Raw genomic sequence first — 24,211 nt, forward strand, 5'->3', positions numbered from 1 at the left:
AAACTGCTTCATGGTGGTAGTCGACTTAAAGGATGCCTATTACCACGTACCTATTCATGTGGATTTCCAGCAGTTCTTGAGGGTAGCAGTATTAATGGGAGGAGTTATTTATCACTTTCAGTATAGAGCTCTTCCTTTCGGTATAACATCAGCCCCTAGGGTATTCACAAAAATAGTGGCAGAGGTGATGGCCCACTTACGAGAATCTAATGTCCTTATTGTCCCATACCTTGACGATTTCCTCATAATAGGTAACTCGGTAGAACACTGTTTGTCCCAACTAGAACTAACTAAGGTTACGCTGGAACGCCTAGGCTGGATAATTAATTTTGAAAAATCTCGATTACAGCCTCAAAAAATTCAGAAGTTTCTGGGCTTATTACTAGATTCAACTACACAGCAGTGTTATCTTCCAGAAAATAAACTATCTCAGATTCAGCATCAGGTACTAAAAGCAGTAAATACACCCTCTATGACCCTGCGGCAAGCTATGTCCCTGTTGGGGTCGCTCACATCGTGCATACCAGCGGTAAGGTGGGCACACTTTCACACTAGATCCCTCCAAAAAGAGATTTTGGTTAAGGATAGGATCTTGAGGGGTGTATTAGAGGGAAAAATAACGCTAGAACCAGCAACTCTCAAATCCCTAAATTGGTGGCTGGATAGGGATAATTTATCAGCAGGTGTTCCCTGGATGATAGACGTGTCCCGGGTTGTGACTACGGATGCCAGCTCCTCAGGTTGGGGGGCTCACATGAATGACATTATAGTGCAAGGCCAATGGGAACCATACTCAACGTCCTCTTCCAATCAGAGAGAATTATTAGCAATCGAATTGTCAGTTAAAAACCTCCTCATGTATCTGCAGGGCCACCACGTCAGGATCCTCTCAGACAACCGGGTGGCAGTCTCCTATATAAATCATCAAGGAGGGACACACTCCGAGGCTCTGATGCAGATCACAGATCGTCTCCTCCGGATGGCAGAAGAGAATTTACAATCTTTGACTGCTCTGCACATCACAGGAAAAGACAACATAAAAGCGGACTTTCTCAGCCGCAATGTTCTAAAGCAAGGAGAATGGTCTCTAAACGGAGACATCTTCAGACAGATTGTATGCTTGTGGGGTCAACCGGTAGTGGACCTATTTGCCACAAGAGAAAACAAAAAAGTAAAAAACTTTTGTTCCCTAAATCCCAGGGAGAATCCACTGGCAGTGGATGCATTCCTCATAAAATGGGATTTTTCTCTGGCCTACGCCTTCCCGCCACTGAACCTACTACCTCTAGTGGTGAGGAAGGTCAGAGAGGATCGTGCGAGACTCATTCTGATTGCTCCCTTTTGGCCCAGGAGAACCTGGTTTTCATGGCTCAGGATGATGTCAGTGGGCGATCCCTGGGTACTTCCAGACATCCCAAATTTGCTCTCCCAGGGGCCGATACTCCATCCACAGGTGAAGGGACTTCATTTGACGGCTTGGAGTTTGAGCGGTCATTGTTAGAAAATAAAGGCTTCTCTCCTAAATTAGTCGATACCCTTTTAAGAAGTAGAAAGCCAATAACAACAAGAATCTACTCCAGAACCTGGAGAAAGTTCTTAATTTCCTCAGAATTTAATATTAATGACGGTGTACCAATACGTCAAATATTGGAATTTTTGCAAAGAGGGTTAGAGTTAAAACTCTCCACAAGCACATTAAAAGTACAAGTTTCTGCACTTGGGGCCCTGTTCTCATGTAATATTGCGGAAAACTACTGGGTGTCGAGATTCATTAAGGCGGTCGGTAGAATTAGACCACTTTATAGAAACAAAATGGTACCATGGGATTTAAATCTTGTCCTTTCTTCTTTGACAAAACCCCCTTTTGAGCCGTTGAATGAAGCCTCAGTCAGGATGTTGTCTCTCAAAACAGCTTTCCTAATAGCTATAACATCTGCTCGTAGGATAGGAGACATCCAGGCACTCTCTAGACTTCCCCCGTATATAGAATTTCTCCAGGATAGAGTTATCCTTAGACCGGACCCAGCCTACTTACCAAAAGTAGTATCTCAGTTTCACAGATCGCAGGAAATAGTTTTACCTTCATTTATCCCTAATCCGTCTAACCCTAAAGAAAGGGAGCTCCATACCTTAGATGTCAGGAGATGCCTTCTTCAATATATCTCGGTCACTAATGATTGGAAGAAGGACAATGCGCTATTCCTGTCCTTCCAAGGTCCAAGGAAAGGGGCTAGAGCATCTAAATACATACTAGCTAAATGGATTAGGGAGGCTATCTCTCTTGCTTACACGACAGGTGGGGGTCCGGCTCCGCAGAATCTGAGGGCACATTCCACCCGAGCCATGGCGTCATCCTGGGCAGAGAGGTCTGGAGTGTCGGTCGACCAGATATGTAAGGCGGCCACATGGTCATCCCCTTCCACCTTTTTCAAACACTATAGATTGGACTTGGGGTTCTCCTCAGATCTCACCTTCGGGTTAAGGGTGCTGCAGGCTGTGGTCCCTCCCTAAAAATGTCTTACATCTCTGTAAATCTCTCGTGGTGCCGTCATGGGAGTCCGAATAAAGCATTAAGCTACTTACGGGTAGCGGCATTTTTCGGAGGCCCATGACAGCACCCTTAGTTCCCTCCCTTTTCACATGGGGTTGCACATCTTGAAGTTATAGATAATGTAAAGAAAAAATGTTATCTTCTCACGTGTGTTACTTTATTAAAGTCATTGTGTTTAATTGTATGCAATATTGTGTTTGCTTGTCATTAACTGCGGTAGTCCTCTCTGGCTCTGTAATCCAACTGATGCGTGGGAGAGGTGCCGCCCTTTTGTATCTGTGGGTTTCCTGTTCCTAAAGGGGCGGATCCCCTCTCTCGTGGTGCTGTCATGGGCCTCCGAAAAATGCCGCTACCCGTAAGTAGCTTAATGCTTTGTCCGGAAGAGTTACCTTCCTCATGGGAGAAGAAGCTATGCAGCACTTACATAGAGAAGACAATTCAGGAAGAGTCTCCGGCATTTGCCTCAGACCTAAAATCATTAATAAGGAGTCAGGTGGAGAGTGCCCTCAAAGGCATTAAAACGTCAAAGAAAAAACGCAAAACAAGTCATAAATCCCCTGAACCTAGTACGGGTGAGTCGGAAAGCGAAATATCCGACTCTGGTGATTCATCAGCCTCCGACACCTCTTCACTATCCTCTGAAGGGGGACACAGTTGCTTCCCTATCGAAGAGACAGACGCCTTGGTAAAGGCCGTCAGGAAAACAATGGGTCTGGTAGACGAACGTCCTAAAAAAACGGCGCAGGATATAATGTTCAGCGGGTTGGAACAAAAGAAAAGAAGAGCGTTCCCAATAAATGAGAAAATTCACTAATTAAGAGAGAGTGGAAAAAAACGGACAAAAAAGTTCTCTTGACTCCCAAAAGAAAATACCCTTTTGACGACCCGGCCTGCTCATCCTGGAGTAAGGCACCAAAATTAGATGTGGCCATAGCAAAGGCCTCTAAAAAATTCGCCCTGCCTTTCGAGGACACGGGTACCTAAAAAGACCCAATGGACAAGAAAGCTGAGATTTTCTTGAAAAGCTCCTGGGAAGCGGCAGGGGGAGGACTGAAACCAGCCATTGCGGCCACCTGCACGGCCCGCGCCCTGATGGTATGGCTCGAGCACCTGGATTCTCAATTAAAGGGGAAAGTTGCAAGAGAGAAAATCCAAAAATCGGTGTTTGTGATGAAAGGTGCGGCAGCCTTTTTGGCTGACGCATCGGTAGATTCAGCCAGATTAGCAGCCAGGTCAGCCTCCTTCTCGAACGCCGCAAGACGTGCCCTGTGGCTAAAGTGTTGGCCAGGGGATTTGCAGACAAAAACAAAACTATGCTCAATACCTTGCGAAGGCGAATTTCTGTTTGGATCAACATTAGATGACATCCTCGACAAAGCCGGGGATAAAAAGAAATCCTTTCCCGGGTTCCCCAACCAGTCTTGCAGGCGCCCCTTTCGGAACAGAAAGTTCATGCGGAGGAGACCCCCAAAAGGGAATAAGGAGGCATGGGAAGACAAAAGAAATAAAAACAGAGGATTTTTGTTTAACAAAACTCCCCCCGATAATAAGAAAACACAATGAACGTGTTCCCCAGGTCGGAGGGAGACTAGCCAGTTTTCTTCCAGCCTGGGAAAGAATTTCAAACAGTCCCTGGATATTAGGGATAATACGAGAAGGTCTCAAACTAAAATTACGCATTTCACTGGGCAATTCCTTCATGATAACACCACAGAGACAGGCACACGAACAGTCAGCTCTCCAGGGAGAAATTTTGAACTTGATCCAGAAAAGAGTCTTACAAGAAGTCCCATATCAGGAAAGAGGCATGGGCTTCTACTCGCCCCTCTTCCTTCGGAGGAAACCGGACGGATCATACAGAACGATCATAAATCTCAAAAGATTAAACAGTTTCCTCGAGATTCCGCACTTCAAAATGGAGACCATAAAATCTTGCATGAAAATACTCTTTCCCTTGTGTTTCATGACTGTTCTAGATTTACGAGATGCATATTACCATGTGCCTATTCACAGGGATTATCAGAAGTATCTCAGACTGGCAGTGAATATCCAGGGGGAAGTAAAACACTACCAATTCTGGGCTCTCCACTTCGGGTTAGCTATCGCACCTCGGGTATTCACGAAGATAATGTCAGAAGTGATGGCCCACATACGGGAACAGAATGTTCTAATAGTTCCCTATCTGGACGACCTCCTGGTGGTAGGGACCTCATTCCAACATTGCAAGCAACAGTTGGATTTGGTCATGGCTTCACTGTCGAGTCTAGGTTGGCTGCTAAACATGCCCAAATCCAGGGTAGTGCCCTCCCAGGTACAGGAGTACTTAGGGATAGTCCTGGACTCGACCGCGCAGACGTGCTACCTTGCTCAGGGGAAGATTCAAAAAATGACACAGGCTGTGTCACAGTTGACGATGTCTCCAGTCACCACTCTGGCAAAGGCAATGTCCCTGCTGGGCTCCATGACAGCTTGTATCCCGGCCGTGCAGTGGGCACGGTGTCCTACCCGGGACCTACAATGGGAGACTTTAGATTCAAGCCTATCTCTGCGCGGAAATTTAGACGGGCAGTTAAACATCTCATCAAGCACGATACACTCCCTAGGGTGGTGGGCAAACCCGGTCAAATTAACCAAAGGGGTTCCTTGGGCACTACCGACAGAGAAAATCCTGACGACTGATGCAAGCCCCTGGGGGTGGGGCGCACACATAGACGATCAAGTTGCACAAGGGAATTGGAGCAAAAGTCAAGAGCTAGTCTCTTCAAACATGAAAGAACTATTAGCGGTAAAGTTGGCCCTAATGCACTTTCTAAATCTCCTTCACTCCCATCACGTAAAAGTCTTTTCAGACAACCAGGTAGTGGTAGCGTATCTAAACCACCAAGGAGGCACCAGATCTCGAGCACTGATGGAGGTGACCCAATCCATCCTCCACTTAGCAGAACACAATCTGAAATCCTTAACAGCTCTCTACATAAAAGGTTCATAAAACCAAACGGCAGACTTCTTGAGCAGGACACGCTTAAAACAGGGGGAGTGGGAGCTAAAACAAACAGTGTTCAACCAGATCGTAAAACGTTGGGGACAGCCAGAAATAGATTTATTTGCGAACAGTCGAAACCAGAAGGTAAAAACATTCTGCTCAATCGATCCCAGGGGGGGCCCAGTAGCTCTGGATGCTCTTACAATTCCCTGGAACTATCGCCTCGCTTACGCGTTCCCTCCGATATCCCTTATCCCCTTAGTACTGAGGAAAATTCGGGAGGAGGGAGCAACAGTGATAGTAATAGCTCCATTCTGGCCCCGCAGAATATGGTTTTCTTGGCTAAGAAAAATGTCCGTAGCAAGCCGTTGGGTTCTACCAGACACTCCGAATCTTTTATCCCAGGGTCCAGTCTTCCACCCCAGTGTAAAGAGCCTACACATGACAGCCTGGCTTTTGAAAGGAAGCTACTAAGTGATAAAGGTTTCTCACCCAGCCTAGTGTCTACTTTATTACAGAGTAGAAAACTCGTAACCACTAAAATATATGGGAAAGTGTGGAAAAAGTTCATGTCAGTATTGGGCACAGATCCATCCAGGGAAATCCCAATAGGAAAGATTCTTGAGTTCCTACAGAAGGGGCTGGAAAAAGGCCTAGCTACAAGTACTCTAAAGGTTCAGGTAGCGGCCTTGGGAGCTTTGTATAATCATGATCTAGCCAAAAATCGCTGGATCATGAGATTCATTAAAGCCTCGGGTAGGTCCAGGCCTATCCCTCTTCATAATGCTCCCCCATGGGATCTAAACCTTGTTTTAAATGCTCTAACCAAACCTCCCTTTGAGCCCCTGGCAGACGTCCCTTTAAAGATCTTATCTCTAAAAACCGCACTCCTAGTGGCCCTAACCTCGGCCTGCCGCGTCAGCGATATACAAGCATTATCTGCATGTCCACCCTTTACTCAAATCCTCGACGATAGAGTCATTCTTAAAACTGACCCGGCTTACCTCCCTAAAATCGCGTCACAATTTCATAGGACACAAGAGATCTCTCTGCCCTCATTTTGTCCCAACCCCAAAAATGAGGGGGGAAAAACACTGCATACCCTAGATGTAAAAAGATGCCTAGCCCAATATCTTTCAGCCACTAAGGAGTGCAGGAAGGATAGGGCTCTGTTTGTCTGCTTCCAGGGCCCACGGAAGGGACAAAAAGCATCGAAAGCCACGTTAGTGAGGTGGATAAGAGATGCCATCGCCCTATCCTACTCATCTGGCGGGTCTGCCATCCCGGAGAATATAAAAGCTCATTCAACCAGAGCAGTGGCATCATCCTGGGCGGAGAGAGCTGGCGCTTCAATACAACAGATATGTAGAGCGGCCACTTGGTCTTCCCAGTCTACATTTTTCAAACATTACCGTTTAGACCTGACCTCCTCTGATCTCACCTTTGGGCGAAGGGTTCAAGAGGCAGTGGTCCCTCCCTAAGAGTTACAATCTATGCAAATCTCTCCATGGTGCCATCATGGGGATAGAGAAAATTGTAGTTACTTACCGATAACGGTATTTCTCTGATCCCATGATGGCACCCGTATATTCCCTCCCTTTTCACACACAGGTGTGCACATTATAATGTATTAGTCATTAGCTTTAGTCACGGTGCCTCTGTTAAGTTAATTTAATTAAGTTTAATTTGTAGAAACGTTGAGTTGCAGCTGAAGTTCTGTATAAGGCTCTGTAAACCAACTGATGTGGGAGAGAGGTACGCCCTTTTTCACCTGTAGGTTTCCTGTCCCTGGGGGCGGACCCCTCTCTCCGTGGTGCCATCATGGGATCAGAGAAATACCGTTATCGATAAGTAACTACAATTTTTCTACTGGCTAAACACTGTACCAAATCATCTTTTTTTTTTTTTTTTCATTTTACCAGATCCAATGAATACTCATCTCCAACAAGATCAATCCTGCAGATGGAAAGCTCCACCCCAATTATTAAGCCCCTCCCTCTAAAAGCATTCCAACTGCAAGAAGCTATTCCCTGTGAAAAGATTATTGTGCAGTTGTAAAGGCTCCGCTGTCACCTTTGCACTGGGCCACTGTGCAACTGCTGTATGTCTACTGACTGGTTACAGCAGACTGCACTAATGATATGCTGAGGCCTCACACAGTGTGAGGCTAAAGAAGTTCTATTCTGTCCTCACATAAAGTCCTGACGAAAATCATCAGCATACAAAGCAAATGCCTTGTGCATAAGCTGTCTGGTATAAAAGAGGCCAGGTAAGGCTACGTTCACATTTGCGTTGTTGGGTGCAGCGTCGCCGACGGATACCGACACATGCGTCATGCGCCCCTATCTTTAACATGGGGGGGCGCATGGGCATGCGCCGGTATGCGTTGTCTAGCGTTGTCTGACGCATGCATCATTTGGGCGCAACAGTCCGGGCGCAGCCGACGCTACATGATGCAGTTTTTCTGCAGCCAAAATTCATGTAAACGTTGAACGCATGCGTAAAAAAACTCTGCGTTGTGTATGCGTTTTGCGTTGCGTCGGCGACGCTGCGCCCAACAACGCAAATGTGAACATAGCCTTAGGTGGGGGCAAGAGGCCCACTGTGGGTTCAGGCAGTGCAGTCATCTGGAAACCTGAATGGTTGGACAGTTGGCGAGTCCATTTTGCCTCTGCAACATTAAGGCACTGGAGTTTCAGATCAGCGCTGCAGGCTATATTGCAAAAAACTTACTAGAGTGCCCTCCTTGCCTAGGGCACTGGCCATCACAAATAAACTGCCAAGGTGGCATGGTAAGCTACTTTTAATAAGTAAATTGCATTGTTGCTTTTTTATGCAACTTTTTATTGCATAATTTTCAATCTTTTTACAGAAAAAAAAGTTAATGCAGGTTTTTTTCAGTAACAAGTATTACATGGTAACAGCTTAATCGTTACAAACATGAAGACCCCAACATTTTCCTAAGGCTACTTTCACACATCAGTTTTTTTGTTTCAGGCACAATCCGGCAATTTTTGAAAAAAAGGATCAGTTTTTTTTTTTGCGCCGGATCCGTTTTTTTCTGATAGAGTTGTATTAGTGCCGGATTGCGCCTGATGGTCAGACGTTTCATCCGTTTTTTTCCGGATCCATCCAAATAGTCGTTTGCGGCAGACGGAGAAAACGTCCAGATGAACGTTTTTCGTCCGGCGAAAAAAGCGCACAGTGACGGAACTGGCCAAAAACGTGTGAAACGGACATGTGAAACAATGAATGCAGCCTCCGATTCTGGTTTTCCAAGCATTTTCCATGGAATTCATACAGATTTTCCGTTTTGAGGTCTCTCTCTCTCCCTCTCTCTTCCCTTTTCCAGGCAGTCAATGTAAACTCCATACTAAAAATGAAAAAACCGGATCCGGCAGAAAAACTGATCCGTTGCATCAGTTTTTACACTATTTCCAACGGATCGGTTTTTTGAAACATTAGCCGGATTCTGCCTGAAACAAAAAACCTGTTGTGTGAAAGTAGCCTAAGCCAGCTAGCCTATTGTAGCTCCCCCTAGTACAATTTCCTAACTTAATAAAAGTATGAAGTTCTCTCCCATCAGACTTATTACACCATCAAATCACCCAAGCTTCCCTGTAGCTCCTCCAGTAGATACAATTCTGTATTCACAAATAGACAAATCACTTATTTTATTTCTGTAGAGCTATAATGAGCTGGAATACAATTCCTAAAATTTTTCAAAAAAAGTTTTGTTTGTATATTTTTTCCATTCCATTTCTGTTTTTTCTAAAGCAAATAACGATTTAAAGCGAACCTGTCAGCAGGATTTTGCTAAGTAAACTACAGGCATTGTCAGGTTGGCAGTGTTATACTGATTAAAATAACTGGGGTGAAGAAATCAGTCTTGTCGTCCTTGTGTAATCAGTGTTGGGGTCTGTGCACACGTTACGGATTTGACGCTGCAGATTCGCAGCAGTTTTCCATGCGGTGTACAGTACCATGTAAACCTGTGGAAAACCAAATCCGCAGTGCACATGCTGTGGAAAATTCCGCATGGAAACGCTGCGGTTTATTTTCCGCAGCATGCCAAGTCTTTGTGCGTATTCCGCATCGTTTTACACCTGTTCCATAATTGGAATCCGCAGGTGTAAAAACACAGTGTTATGGTGACATCTAACATAAAGTACAAGTGGTCATGCTAGAAGCAAAGCCTCATACAACCACGTGAAACAAAAAGTTATGTCTTCCAGACATCAGAGACAAAATAATAAAAAATATCCATGTCCTCAAGTTAAAATTGACATGGTCCTTGTTAAACAGAAATGGTAAAGAAATGGGCGTGATGCAAAACGGTTACACGTGTTTTTTACTAAAAGTGAAAATCGAATACTTGACTCCTTTTGATACTGGGCTACAGTGGGGGAAATAAGTATTTTGATCCCTTGCTGATTTTGTAACTTTGCCCACTGACAAAGACATGAACAGTCTGTAATTTTAAGGGTATGTTAATTTTAACATTGAGAGATAGAATATCAAAACTAAAATCCAGAAAATCACATTGTATAAATTATATAAATGTATTTGTATTTTGCAGTGAGAAATAAGTGTTTGATCCCCTACCAACCATAAAGAGTTCTGGCTCCTACAGACCAGGTAGACGCTCCTAATCATCTCGTTGCCTGCATTAAAGACAGCTGTCTTGCATAGTCACCTTTATAAAAGACTCCTGTCCATAGACTCAATTAATCAGTCAGACTCTAACCTCTACAACATGGGCAAGAGCAAAGAGCTTTATAAGGATGTCAGGGACATGATCTAGACCTGCACAATGGGCTACAAAACCATAAGTAAGACGCTGGGCGAGAAGGAGTCAACTGTTGCTGCAATAGTAAGAAAATGGAAGAAATATAAAATGACTGTCATTCGACATTGATCTGGGACACCATGCAAAATCTCACCTCGTGGGGTGTCCTTGATCATGAGGAAGGTGAGAGATCAGCCTAAAGCTACACAGAGGGAACTTGTTAATGATCTCAAGGCAGCTGGGACCACAGTCCCCAAGAAAACCATTGGTAACACATTACGCTGTAAAGGTTTAAAATCCTGCAGTGGCCGCAAGGTCCTCCTGCTCAAAAAGGCACATGTGCAGACCCATCTGAAGTTTGAACACCTGGATGATTCTGTGAGTGATTCGGAGAAGGTGCTGTGGTTAGATGAAACAAAAATTGAGCTCTTTTGCATTAACTAAACTCGCCGTGTTTGGAGGAAGAGAAATGCTGCCTATGACCCAAAGAAATCCGTCCCCACTGTCAAGCACGGAGGTGAAAACATTATGTTTTGGGGGGTGTTTCTCTAAGGGCCCAGGACTACTTCACCACATCAGTGGGAGAATGGATGGAGCTATGTACCGTAAAATCCTGTGTGACAACCTCCTTCCCTCCACCAGGACATTAAAAATGGGTCATGGCTGGGTCTTCCAGCAAGACAATGACCCAAAACATACAGCCAAGGCAACAAAGGAGTGACTCAAAAAGACACACATTAAAGTCATGGAGTGGCCTAGCCAGTCTCCAGATCTTAATCCCATAGAAAACTTATGTGACTGAGATCTCTGTTAGTCCTAGGAGTGAAACATGTGCAGGTAAACATACTGAGTCATGTGGTGCTCCATGCATTAATGGAACTTGTGAGAGATCTCAGTCAGGGTTAACATACTTCCCACCTTTTACAAATAAGAAAGAGGAACAAATCATTTACCTTTTCTACCTTGGCAGGAAAAAAACATCAGAGGGGGCGGTGGTAGTGAGGGACATCCACCAGATGCCTGGGATAGCGAGTGTGGAGACACAGGGGGTCGGCAGATGCCCCAGTCCACTAGCCGAAAACACATGGACCAGGGATCATCCTGCTCTCCCTTTAACGTGGCCAAAACGCTACTCGGACAACTAGCAAATAGAAATTATCCAAGTTGGTGCACATTACAGGGTCTCACCCTTCCGCTGGCTTGCCGGGATAATGGCAGCTGTTACGTTAGAACTCCCCCAAGTCGACTACCCACCTGTGGCACACACCCAGAGAGAAGGTAACGACAAGCTTAGGAAGATAACAGTCCATTGAGGTAAAAGGCCAGTTGACCCAAGGGTCGAAACCTGGCTTCTCTGAACATCTCCATGGAGCCAGGTGACCGGCGGGTCACAATCCTGGCTTTCTCCAAACGTTTCCATGGTTCAGCGATGGTCAATGGTTCAGATCTGTATTCTTCCAACCGGGACCTAGGTACTCTAGGTTGTTTCCTGTAGAATGATAGCTATGAAAACATTAGATACCGTATTTTTCTGACCATAAGACGCACTTTTTTTCCTCCAAATTTGGGAGGAAAGTGTGGGTGCATCTTATGGTAGGGATGTAGCATGTGGGGAGGGGGGCAGCAGTGAGTGGGATCGCAATGATATCCCACTTCAGGAGGCAGAAAAATGTCCACACTGCCGGGAATCAGCTGCTGGGGAAACCATGTGGTCCCGATGATTAAGTGCAGTGAATATTCATTAGCTACTCCCCGCCCATCTATCAGCTGAGCAGTGAGCCCAGAGCAGCAAATGAATACTGCACTTAAGCAGCGACACACATGGATTCCTCAACGCTGAATCCTGCAGCAGCTGGGGAGATCCGTGTGTCCGGGGGAGGAGGAGGCAGCAGCAGCAGGGTCCGGAGATCGCTGGTACCTTCCTGGGCTGGAGCTGAGTGCTGTGCAGGAGGACCTGTGATGATGTCAGAAGTGGGCGGGCTGGAGCATCACATGGCAGCACAGAGCCCTCCCTCTTCTTGACATCATCACAGGTCCTTCAGACTCCAACACTAGAATCTGCTGGCTTCCATTACCTGTGCTGTGGAAAGGCAACAAGAGGGAGGGCTCTGTGTGCAGTCATGGGATACTTTTACCTCACCATAGTGGCTGGCTGGCTGCCACAATTAAGAGGTTAGTCTTTCCAAAACACAATAAAGCACTCTTCCACTCCTTTAGTGAACTATAACTCCCAGCATGTCATAGGATCTGCAGGACATGCTGGGAGTTATAGTTCTCCCTTGGGATTTTAAAGCAGCACTCCAGTGTTATTTTGCAGTGCTGGAGTGGTGCTTTCAATATAAGCCCTGCGCCCCCATTCTTATACTCACCCTCCAGCATCTTCATATAATACTTCAGACACCACACTGGTCCCGCATAATAACATACTATTATATATAATAACACCACATATTATAGTATGTTATTAAATATTTTACCACATTTTTTTGCTTCACATATTTTTTTCCCTATGTTCCACCTCTAAAACCTGGGTGCGCCTTATAGTCCGGTGCGTCTTATAGTCCAAAAAAATACGGTATTTGAAGCTGCTGGTGCCTCTAGAGTCCCTCGAAGCTCAAGGTGTAGGATCCTTCAAAGGCTTGCTGTGGTGCATAAACCTACTATTCGGCCACCCTTAAACAGTGTTCACAAGCAGTGGGCCCAGATATACATGAAGACTAATTTTCAAACAGTCTTGTTTACTGATGAGTGTCGAGCAACCCTGGTTGGTCCAGATGGATGGAGTAGTGGATGGTTGGTGGATGGCCACTATGTCCCAACAAGGCTGGGACGTCAGCAAGGAGGTGGAGGAATCATGTTTTGGGGCGGAATCATGGAGAAACAGCTGGTGGGGCCCTTTAAGGTTCCTGAAGGTGTGAAAATGACCTCTGCAAAGTATATAGAGTTTCTGACTGACAACTTTCTTCCATGGTATAAAAAGCAGAAACGTGCCTTCAAGAGCAAAATCATCTTCATGCATGACAATGCACCATCTCATGCTGCAAAGAATACCTCTGAGTCATTGGCTGCTATGGGCATAAAAGGGGAGAAACTCATGGTGTGGCCACCATCTTCCCCTGTCCTCAACCCTATAGAGAACCTTTGGAGTATCATCAAGCAAAAGATCTATGAGGGTGGGAGGCAGTTCACATCAAAACAGCAGCTCTGGGAGGCTATTCTGACTTCATGCAAAGAAATTCAGAAACTCTCCAAAAACTCCCAAGTTCAATGGATGCAAGAATTGTGAAGGTGATATCAAAGACCGTGTCCTGTGTTAATATGTAACTTGGCCTGTTAGGATGTTTTGGAGGTAAATAGCTTTTTTGTTCAGTGAATGTGACCTAATACTGAAAATTCCACAAATGAAAATTTTCAGTTCTTTAAAACATATCAAATGTTTAGAAATTCTACTGTGCCTAATAATTTGGAACAGTGCATTTTGAGTTTTCTTTATTCATTTTGGAGATTATACTGTTATCATTGGGAGGTTCCTTCAATAAAATTCGATGTATACTCTAACAGGTGATGACTTTTATTAGACTGACTGTCATTTGCACGGACCATTTAGGAAAATCCGAGAAAAATGTAATTTGCATAATAATTTGGAACATGGTGTAGATGAGTGGATTGGTTCAATGGACTCTAATCTAGCCTCCAGGTCAGTGGTTGCTGGTGGCTAGATGGGATGCCTGCAAATCTCGCTTTTGATTAGCCAGGGCTAGTGTGATGTCATCTGTACTTCATTCATTCATTCATTCATTCATTCATTCATTCATAGTTAGAGCCGTCATAACGTTCTAATTTTTATGTAAGCTTCGCTATATGAACTCTTGCTTTTTTGTGTGTCTGTGAGGCCGTGTTCACATGATGAATAAATACTGTGCGTTTTGTTTTTTGCAAGTGTCTGCACCAAACTTCACAATAACAATTTTCTCTGGTAATTACATTTTTGCTGAATTTTTTTATTTTTGCCTCCCCTCAAATCGGGACCGTCCCTTTGATTCTGGGAATGCTTGAGAGCTATGGGTAAGTAGCTGCTTGAAACCAGGGCTTTGGAGTCGGTAAGTGAAATCTCTGACTCCGACTTCTCAATTTCGCTGTCTCTGGACCGTGACTCCCCAGCACTTGTCACTACTGAGCATGTACATAAAGGGTACTACAGATTCATCTCGACTAATAGCCTAGATCCTGAGATCGGGAACAGAACAGACATTTATAGGACATTTCATAACTTTCCCAAATTATTATGAAAACATTTACAGCACACCCTGCACTGAACTACTGTACCCAATTTATATTTCAGGAGTTTGAGTCAGTCCATTTTAAACCCTCTCCGACTTCACCAAAATGGACACCTAGTCCACGACTCCGGCTCCACAGCCCTGCATGAGACGAGTAACCTGTCTATCTAACACATTTTTTACATTTTAATAACAAACTGCACCCAGGGACCAAGATTTTTTTTAAACCGTACAACCCCTTTTATGATTGTGAATGGGATGAGTTTCAATATTCTATTCAAAAGATATTGTGTGATATATGTGCATATACAGTACAGACCAAAAGTTTGGACACACCTTATTTAAAGATTTTTTCTGTATTTTCATGACTATGAAAATTGTACATTCACTCTGAAGGCATCAAAACTATGAGTTACATGTGGAATTATATACTTAACAAAAAAGTGTGAAACAACTGAAAATATGTCTTATATTCCAGGTTCTTCAAAGTAATTATAATAATAATAATAATTTTTATTTATATAGCGCCAACATATTCCACAGCACTTTACAACTTCTAGAGGGGACTTGTACAGACAATAGACATTACAGCATAACAGAAATCACAGTTCAAAACAGATACCAGTAGGAATGAGGGCCCTGCTCGCAAGCTTACAACCTATGAGGAAAAGGGGAGACACGAGAGGTGGATGGTAACAATTGCTTTAGTTATTTGGACCAGCCATAGTGTAAAGCTCGGGTGTTCATGTAAAGCTGCATGAACCAGTTAACAGCCTAAGTATGCAGCAGTACAGACACAGAGTGCTATTAACTGCATAAAGTGTATGAGAACATGATGCGAGGAACCTGATTGTGTTTTTTTTTTTTTTTTTTAACCCCTTCACCCCCAAGGGTGGTTTGCACGTTAATGACCGGGCCAATTTTTACAATTCTGACCACTGTCCCTTTATGAGGCTATAACTCTGGAACGCTTTGACGGATCTTGGCGATTCTGACATTGTTTTCTCGTGACATATTGTACTTCATGTTAGTGGTAAAATTTATTCGATATAACTTGCGTTTATTTGTGAAAAAAATGGAAATTTGGCGAAAATTTTGAAAATTTTGCAATTTTCCAACTTTGAATTTTTATGCCCTTAAATCACAGACATATGTCACGCAAAATACTTAATAAGTAACATTTCCCACATGTCTACTTTACATCAGTACAATTTTGGAACCAAAATTTTTTTTTGTGACGGAGTTATAAGGGTTAAAAGTTGACCAGCAATTTCTCATTTTTACAACACCATTTTTTTTTAGGGACCACATCTCATTTGAAGTCATTTTGAGGGGTCTATATGATAGAAAATACCCAAGTGTGACACCATTCTAAAAACTGCACCCCTCAAGGTGCTCAAAACCACATTCAAGAAGTTTATTAACCCTTCAGGTGTTTCACAGGAATTTTTGGAATGTTTAAATAAAAATGAACATTTAACTTTTTTTCACACAAAATTTATTTCAGCTCCAATTTGTTTTATTTTACCAAGGGTAACAGGAGAAAATGGACCCCCAAAGTTGTTGTACAATTTGTCCTGAGTACGCTGATACCCCATATGTGGGGGTAAACCACTGTTTGGGCGTATGGCAGAGCTCGGAAGGAAAGGAGCGCCATTTGACTTTTCAATGCAAAATTGACTGGAATTGAGATGGGACGCCATGTTGCGTTTGGAGAGCCCCTGATGTGCCTAAACACTGAAACCCCCTACAAGTGACACCATTTTGGAAAGTAGACCCCCTAAGGAACTTATCTTGATGTGTGGTGAGCACTTTGACCCACCAAGTGCTTCACAGAAGTTTATAATGCAGAGCCGTAAAAATAAAAAATCATATTGTTTCACAAAAATGATCTTTTCGCCCCCAATTTTTTATTTTCCCAAGGGTAAGAGAAGAAATTGGACCCCAAAAAATGTTGTGCAATTTGTCCTGAGTACGATGATACCCCATATGTGGGTGTAAACCATTGTTTGGGCGCATGGCAGAGCTTGGAAGGGAAGGAGCGCCATTTGACTTTTCAATGCAAAATTGACTGGAATTGAGATGGGACGCCATGTTGCGTTTGGAGAGCCCCTGATGTGCCTAAACATTGAAACTCCCTACAAGTGACACCATTTTGGAAAGTAGACCCCCTAAGGAACTTATCTAGATGTGTGGTGAGCACTTTGACCCACCAAGTGCTTCACAGAAGTTTATAATGCAGAGCCGTAAAAATAAAAAATCATATTTTTTCACAAAAATGATCTTTTCGCCCCCAATTTTTTATTTTCCCAAGGGTAAGAGAAGAAATTGGACCCCAAAAAATGTTGGCCAATTTGTCCTGAGTACGATGATACCCCATATGTGGGTGTAAACCATTGTTTGGGCGCATGGCAGAGCTTGGAAGGGAAGGAGCGCCATTTGACTTTTCAATGCAAAATTGACTGGAATTGAGATGGGACGCCATGTTGCGTTTGGAGAGCCCCTGATGTGCCTAAACATTGAAACTCCCTACAAGTGACACCATTTTGGAAAGTAGACCCCCTAAGGAACTTATCTAGATGTGTGGTGAGCACTTTGACCCACCAAGTGCTTCACAGAAGTTTATAATGCAGAGCCGTAAAAATAAAAAATCATATTTTTTCACAAAAATGATCTTTTCGCCCCCAATTTTTTATTTTCCCAAGGGTAAGAGAAGAAATTGGACCCCAAAAAATGTTGGCCAATTTGTCCTGAGTACGCTGATACCCCATATGTGGGTGTAAACCATTGTTTGGGCGCATGGCAGAGCTTGGAAGGGAAGGAGCGCCATTTGACTTTTCAATGCAAAATTGACTGGAATTGAGATGGGACGCCATGTTGCGTTTGGAGAGCCCCTGATGTGCCTAAACATTGAAACTCCCTACAAGTGACACCATTTTGGAAAGTAGACCCCCTAAGGATCTTATCTAGATGTGTTTTGAGAGCTTTGAACCCCCAAGTGTTTCACTACAGATTATAACGCAGAGCCGTGAAAATAATTTTTATTTTTTTTCTCAAAAATGATTTTTTTAGCACCCAGCTTTGTATTTTTACAAGGGTAACAGAATAAATTGGACCCCAAAATTTGTTTTCCAATTTGTCCTGAGTACGCTGATACCCCATATGTGGGGGGGAACCACTGTTTGGGCGCATGACAGAGCTCGGAAGGGAAGGAGCGCCATTTGGAATGCAGACTTAAATGGATTGGTCAGCAGCCGTCACGTTGCATTTGCAGAGCCCCTGATGTACCCAAACAGTACAAACCCCCCACAAGTGACCCCATATTGGAAACTAGACCTCCCAAGGAACTTATCTAGATGTGTTTTGAGAACTTTGAACCCCCAAGTGTTTCACTAAAGTTTATAGCGCAAAGCCGTGAAAATAAAAATTCTTTTTTTTTTTCACAAAAATGATTTTTTAGCCCCCAGTTTTGTATTTTTACAAGGGTAACAGGATAAATTAGACCCCAAAAGTTGTTGTCCAATTTGTCCTGAGTACGCTGATACCCCATATGTGGGGGGGAACCACTGTTTGGGTGCATGACAGAGCTCGGAAGGGAAGGAGCGCCATTTGGAATGCAGCCTTAAATGGATTGGTCTGCAGGCGTCACGTTGCATTTGCAGAGCCCCTGATGTACCCAAACAGTACAAACCCCCCACAAGTGACCCCATATTGGAAACTAGACCTCCCAAGGAACTTATCTAGATGTGTTGTGAGAACTTTGAACCCCCAAGTGTTTCACTACAGTTTATAACGCAGAGCCGTGAAAATAAAACATCTTTTTTTTCCCACAAAAATGATTTTTAGCCCCCCAAATTTTTATTTTCCTAAGGATAACAAGAGAACTTGGACCCCAGAAGTTGTTGTTCAATTTGTCCCGAGTACGCTGATAACACATATGTTGGGGTAAACCCCTTTTTGGGCGCACGGGAGAGCTCGGAAGGGAAGGAGCACTGTTTTACTTTTTCAACGCAGAATTGGCTGGAATTGAGATTGGACGCCATGTCGCGCTTGGAGAGCCCCTGATGTGCCTGGACAGTGGAAACTCCCCAATTCTACCTGAAACCCTAACCCAAACACACCCCTAACCCTAATCCCAACGGTAACCCTAACCACACCCCTAGCCCTGACACACCCATAATTCTAATCCCAACCCTAATCCAAACGTAAATGTAATCCAAACCCTAACCCTAACTTTACCTCCAACCCTAGCCCTAACCCTAACCCTACCCCTCACCCTAACCCTAAACGTGACTGAAATACGTGTCACTAAAATACGTGTCACTAAAATACGTGGCACTGAAATACGTGGCACTGAAATACGTGGCACTGAAATACGTGGCACTGAAATACGTGGCACTGAAATACGTGGCACTGAAATACGTGATACGTGGCACTTAAATACGTGGCACTGAAACACGTGGCACTGAAATACGTGATACGTGGCACTGAAATACGTGGCACTGAAATACGTGGCACTGAAATACGTGGCACTGAAATACGTGGCACTGAAATACGTGGCACTGAAACACGTGGCACTGAAACACGTGGCACTGAAACACGTGGCACTGAAATACGTGGCCCTAAAATACGTGGCACTGAAATACGTGGCACTGAAATATGTGGCACTGAAATACGTGGCACTGAAATACGTGGCACTGAAACACGTGGCACTGAAATACGTGATACGTGGCACTGAAATATGTGGCACTGAAATACGTGGCACTTAAATACGTGGCACTGAAATATGTGATACGTGGCACTGAAATACGTGGCACTGAAATACGTGGCACTGAAATACGTGGCACTGAAATACGTGGCACTGAAATACGTGGCACTGAAATACGTGGCACTGAAATATGTGATACGTGGCACTTAAATACGTGGCACTGAAACACGTGGCACTGAAACACGTGGCACTGAAATACGTGGCACTGAAATACGTGGCACTGAAATACGTGGCACTGAAATACGTGGTACTAAAATATGTGGCACTGAAATACGTGATACGTGGCACTGAAATACGTGGCACTGAAACACGTGGCACTGAAATACGTGGCACAGAAATACGTGGCACTGAAATACGTGGCACTGAAATACGTGGCACTGAAATACGTGGCACTGAAATACGTGGCACTATGATTGTCAGAAAATGTTCATTAAACGGTTAGGGGTGAGGTTAGGGGTAGAGTTAGGGTTAGGGTTTGGATCCCTTTATCACCTTGATGGTGGTGGGTGGCTTTTCAGTGTGTTTTCTGTTTTTTTTCGATAAAAATGCATGCGTTTTTAACGCAAACAAACGCATGTGCTTAAAAACGCAAGAAAATACTGCAGGTTGTATTTCTGAAAATGAACGCATGCAGAAAAAAACCGCATGCGTTTGAAAACGCGACCAAACGCGTACAAAAAAACCGCATGCGTTTTCAATGTCAAATATAGGGAAAAAACGCATGCGGTTTTTTGTGCAAAAAACGCTGCAGACAAAAACGCAAGTGTGAAACCAGCGACGCTTTTTATAGCAAAAAAGTTTTTGCGTCTCCACATTTTGAGACCTATAATTTTTCCACATTTTGCTCCACAGAGTCATGTGAGGTCTTGTTTTTTGCGGGACGAGTTGACGTTTTTATTGGTAACATTTTCGGACACGTGACCATTTTTGATCGCTTTTTATTCCGATTTTTGTGAGGCAGAATGACCAAAAACCTGCTATTCATGAATTTCTTTTGGGAGAGGCGTTTATACCGTTCCGCGTTTGGTAAAATTGATAAAGCAGTTTTATTCGTCGGGTCAGTACGATTACAGCGATATCTCATTTATATCATTTTTTTATGTTTTGGCGCTTTTATACGATAAAAACTAAAATATAGAAAAAATAATTATTTTGGTATCGCTTTATTCTCAGGACTATAACTTTTTTATTTTTTTGCTGATGATGCTGTATGGCGGCTTTTTTTTTGCGGGACAAGATGACGTTTTCAGCGGTACCATGGATATTTATATCAGTCTTTTTGATCGTGTGTTATTCCACTTTTTGTTCGGCGGTATGGTAATAAAGCGTTGTTTTTTGCCTCGTTTTTTTTTTTTTTTTCTTACGGTGTTTACTGAAGGGGTTAACTAGTGGGGCAGTTTTATAGGTTGGGTCGTTACGGACGCGGCGATACTAAATATGTGTACTTTTATTGTTTTGTTTTTTTTATTTAGATAAAGAAATGTATTTATGGGAATAATATATTTTTTTTATTATTATTTATTTAGGAATTTTTTTTTTATTTTTTTTTACACATGTGTAAAAAATTTTTTTTTACTTTTTTACTTTGTCCCAGGGGGGGACATCACAGATCATTGATCTGGCAGTGTGCACAGCACTCTGCCAGATCGACGATCTGCTGTGCAGGGCTGCAGGCTTTCCAAGTGTCTGCTCTGAGCAGACACTCGGTAAGCCACCTCCCTCCCTGCAGGACCCGGATGCCGCGGCCATCTTGGATCCGGGACCTGCGGCGAGGAGGGAGGTAGGAGACCCTCAGAGCAACGCGATCACATCGCGTTGCTCCGGGGGTCTCAGGGAAGCCCGCAGGGAGCCCCCTCCCTGCGCGATGCTTCCCTATACCGCCGGTACACTGCGATCATGTTTGATCGCGGTGTGCCGGGGGTTAATGTGCCGGGGGCGGTCCGTGACCGCTCCTGGCACATAGTGCCGGATGTCAGCTGCGATATGCAGCTGACACCCGGCCGCGATCGGCCGCGCTCCCCCCGTGAGCGCCGCTGATCGATGATGACGTACTATCCCGTCGGCGGTCATACGGGCCCACCCCACCTCGACGGGATAGTACGTCAAATGTCGGGAAGGGGTTAATAGGCCACACAGGGATAGTTAGGTTAATGCGTTGAGGCGGTAGGCCAGTGTGAACAAATGCATTTTTAGGGCACGCTTAAAACTGTGGGGATTGGGGATTAATCGTATTAACCTGGGTAGTGCATTCCAAAGAATCGGCGCAGCACGTGTAAAGTCTTGGAGACGGGAATGGGAGGTTCTGATTATTGAGGATGCTAACCTGAGGTCATTAGCGGAGCGGAGGGCACGGGTAGGGTGGTAGACTGAGACCAGAGAGGAGATGTAGGGTGGTGCTGAGCCATGGAGTGCTTTGTGGATGAGGGTAGTAGTTTTGTACTGGATTCTGGCGTGGATGGGTAGCCAATGTAATGACTGGCACAGGGTAGAGGCACCGGTGTAACGGTTGGTGAGGAATATGATCCTGGCAGCAGCATTCAGGACAGATTGGAGCGGGGAGAGTTTGGTAAGAGGGAGGCCGATTAGTAGAGAGTTACAATAGTCCAGACGAGAATGAATAAGTGAGACAGTAAGAGTTTATGCAGAGTCAAAAGTAAGAAAAGGGCGAATTCTAGAAATGTTTTTGAGATGCAGATAAGAAGAGCGAGCCAATGATCGGATGTGGGGGGTGAATGAAAGCTCGGAATCAAGGATGACCCCAAGGCAGCGGGCATGTTGCTTTGGAGTAATGATGGAACCGCACACGGAGATGGCAATGTCAGGCAAAGGTAGGTTAGTAGAGGGAGAGAACACGAGGAGTTCAGTTTTTGACAGGTTCAGTTTCAGATAGAGGGAGGACATGATGTTAGAGACAGCGGTAAGACAATCACTGGTGTTTTCTAAGAAGGTCGTCGTGAAAGCAGGAGAAGAGGTGTATAATTGGGTGTCGTCAGCATAGAGATAGTACTGGAAACCAAATCTACTGATTGTTTGTCCAATAGGGGCAGTATACAAAGAGAAGAGGAGGGGGCCTAGGACTGATCCTTGAGGAACCCCAACAGTAAGGGGAAGGTGAGAGGAGGAGGAACCAGCAAAACATACAGTGAAGGATCGGTCAGAGAGATAGGAGGAGAACCAAGAGAGAACGGTGTCCTTGATGCCGATGGAGCGGAGCATAGTGAGGAGGAGCTGATGATCCATAGTGTCGAATGCTGCGGAGAGATCCAAGAGAATTAGCATGGAGTAGTGACCATTAGATTTAGCTGTTAGTAGGTCATTAGAGACTTTAGTGAGGGCAGTTTCAGTAGAGTGTAAAGAGCGGAAGCCAGATTGAAGAGGGTCGAGAAGAGCGTTATCTGAGAGATAGCGGGTAAGACGGGAGTGGACCAGGCGTTCGAGGAGTTTAGAGATGAAGGGAAGATTAGAGACAGGTCTATAATTAGCGGCACAATTTTGGTCGAGGGAGGGTTTTTTAACCCCTTCACCCCCAAGGGTGGTTTGCACGTTAATGACCGGGCCAATTTTTACAATTCTGACCACTGTCCCTTTATGAGGCTATAACTCTGGAACGCTTTGACGGATCTTGGCGATTCTGACATTGTTTTCTCGTGACATATTGTACTTCATGTTAGTGGTAAAATTTATTCGATATAACTTGCATTTATTTGTGAAAAAAACGAATATTTGGCGAAAATTTTGAAAATTTCGCAATTTTCCAACTTTGAATTTTTATGCCCTTAAATCACAGACATATGTCACGCAAAATACTTAATAAGTAACATTTCCCACATGTCTACTTTACATCAGTACAATTTTGGAACCAAAATTTTTTTTTGTGACGGAGTTATAAGGGTTAAAAGTTGACCAGCAATTTCTCATTTTTACAACACCATTTTTTTTTAGGGACCACATCTCATTTGAAGTCATTTTGAGGGGTCTATATGATAGAAAATACTCAAGTGTGACACCATTCTAAAAACTGCACCCCTCAAGGTGCTCAAAACCACATTCAAGAAGTTTATTAACCCTTCAGGTGTTTCACAGGAATTTTTTGAATGTTTAAATAAAAATGAGCATTTAACTTTTTTTCACACACAATTTATTTCAGCTCCAATTTGTTTTATTTTACCAAGGGTAACAGGAGAAAATGGACCCCCAAAGTTGTTGTACAATTTGTCCTGAGTACGCTGATACCCCATATGTGAGGGTAAACCACTGTTTGGGCGTATGGCAGAGCTCGGAAGGAAAGGAGCGCCATTTGACTTTTCAATGCAAAATTGACTGGAATTGAGATGGGACGCCATGTTGCGTTTGGAGAGCCCCTGATGTGCCTAAACACTGAAACCCCCTACAAGTGACACCATTTTGGAAAGTAAACCCCCTAAGGAACTTATCTTGATGTGTGGTGAGCACTTCGACCCACCAAGTGCTTCACAGAAGTTTATAATGCAGAGCCGTAAAAATAAAAAATCATATTTTTTCACAAAAATGATCTTTTTGCCCCCAATTTTTTATTTTCCCAAGGGTAAGAGAAGAAATTGGACCCCAAAAAATGTTGTGCAATTTGTCCTGAGTACGATGATACCCCATGTGTGGGTGTAAACCATTGTTTGGGCGCATGGCAGAGCTTGGAAGGGAAGGAGCGCCATTTGACTTTTCAATGCAAAATTGACTGGAATTGAGATGGGACGCCATGTTGCGTTTGGAGAGCCCCTGATGTGCCTAAACATTGAAACTCCCTACAAGTGACACCATTTTGGAAAGTAGACCCCCTAAGGAACTTATCTAGATGTGTGGTGAG

General features: G+C 44.0%; 1 protein-coding gene across 10 annotated transcripts in view; it reads left to right on the forward strand.

The window, feature by feature from the left end:
* IL15 (interleukin 15) overlaps window positions 1–24,211 on the forward strand; it is a 130,108-nt gene that overhangs the window by 32,882 nt on the left and 73,015 nt on the right. Inside the window, exon 1 of one of the 10 annotated variants that reach the window (XM_077279245.1) lies at window positions 10,154–10,172. The exons of the other annotated variants lie outside the window; for them this stretch is intronic. The gene's annotated coding sequence lies outside the window, so the exon portion shown is untranslated. Of the gene's footprint in view, window positions 1–10,153; window positions 10,173–24,211 lie in introns of those variants that run through there. 10 annotated transcript variants of the gene reach the window in all.

Source organism: Ranitomeya variabilis, chromosome 1 (assembly GCF_051348905.1).
Source record: "Ranitomeya variabilis isolate aRanVar5 chromosome 1, aRanVar5.hap1, whole genome shotgun sequence".
NCBI classification, from domain to species: Eukaryota; Metazoa; Chordata; class Amphibia; order Anura; family Dendrobatidae; genus Ranitomeya; species Ranitomeya variabilis.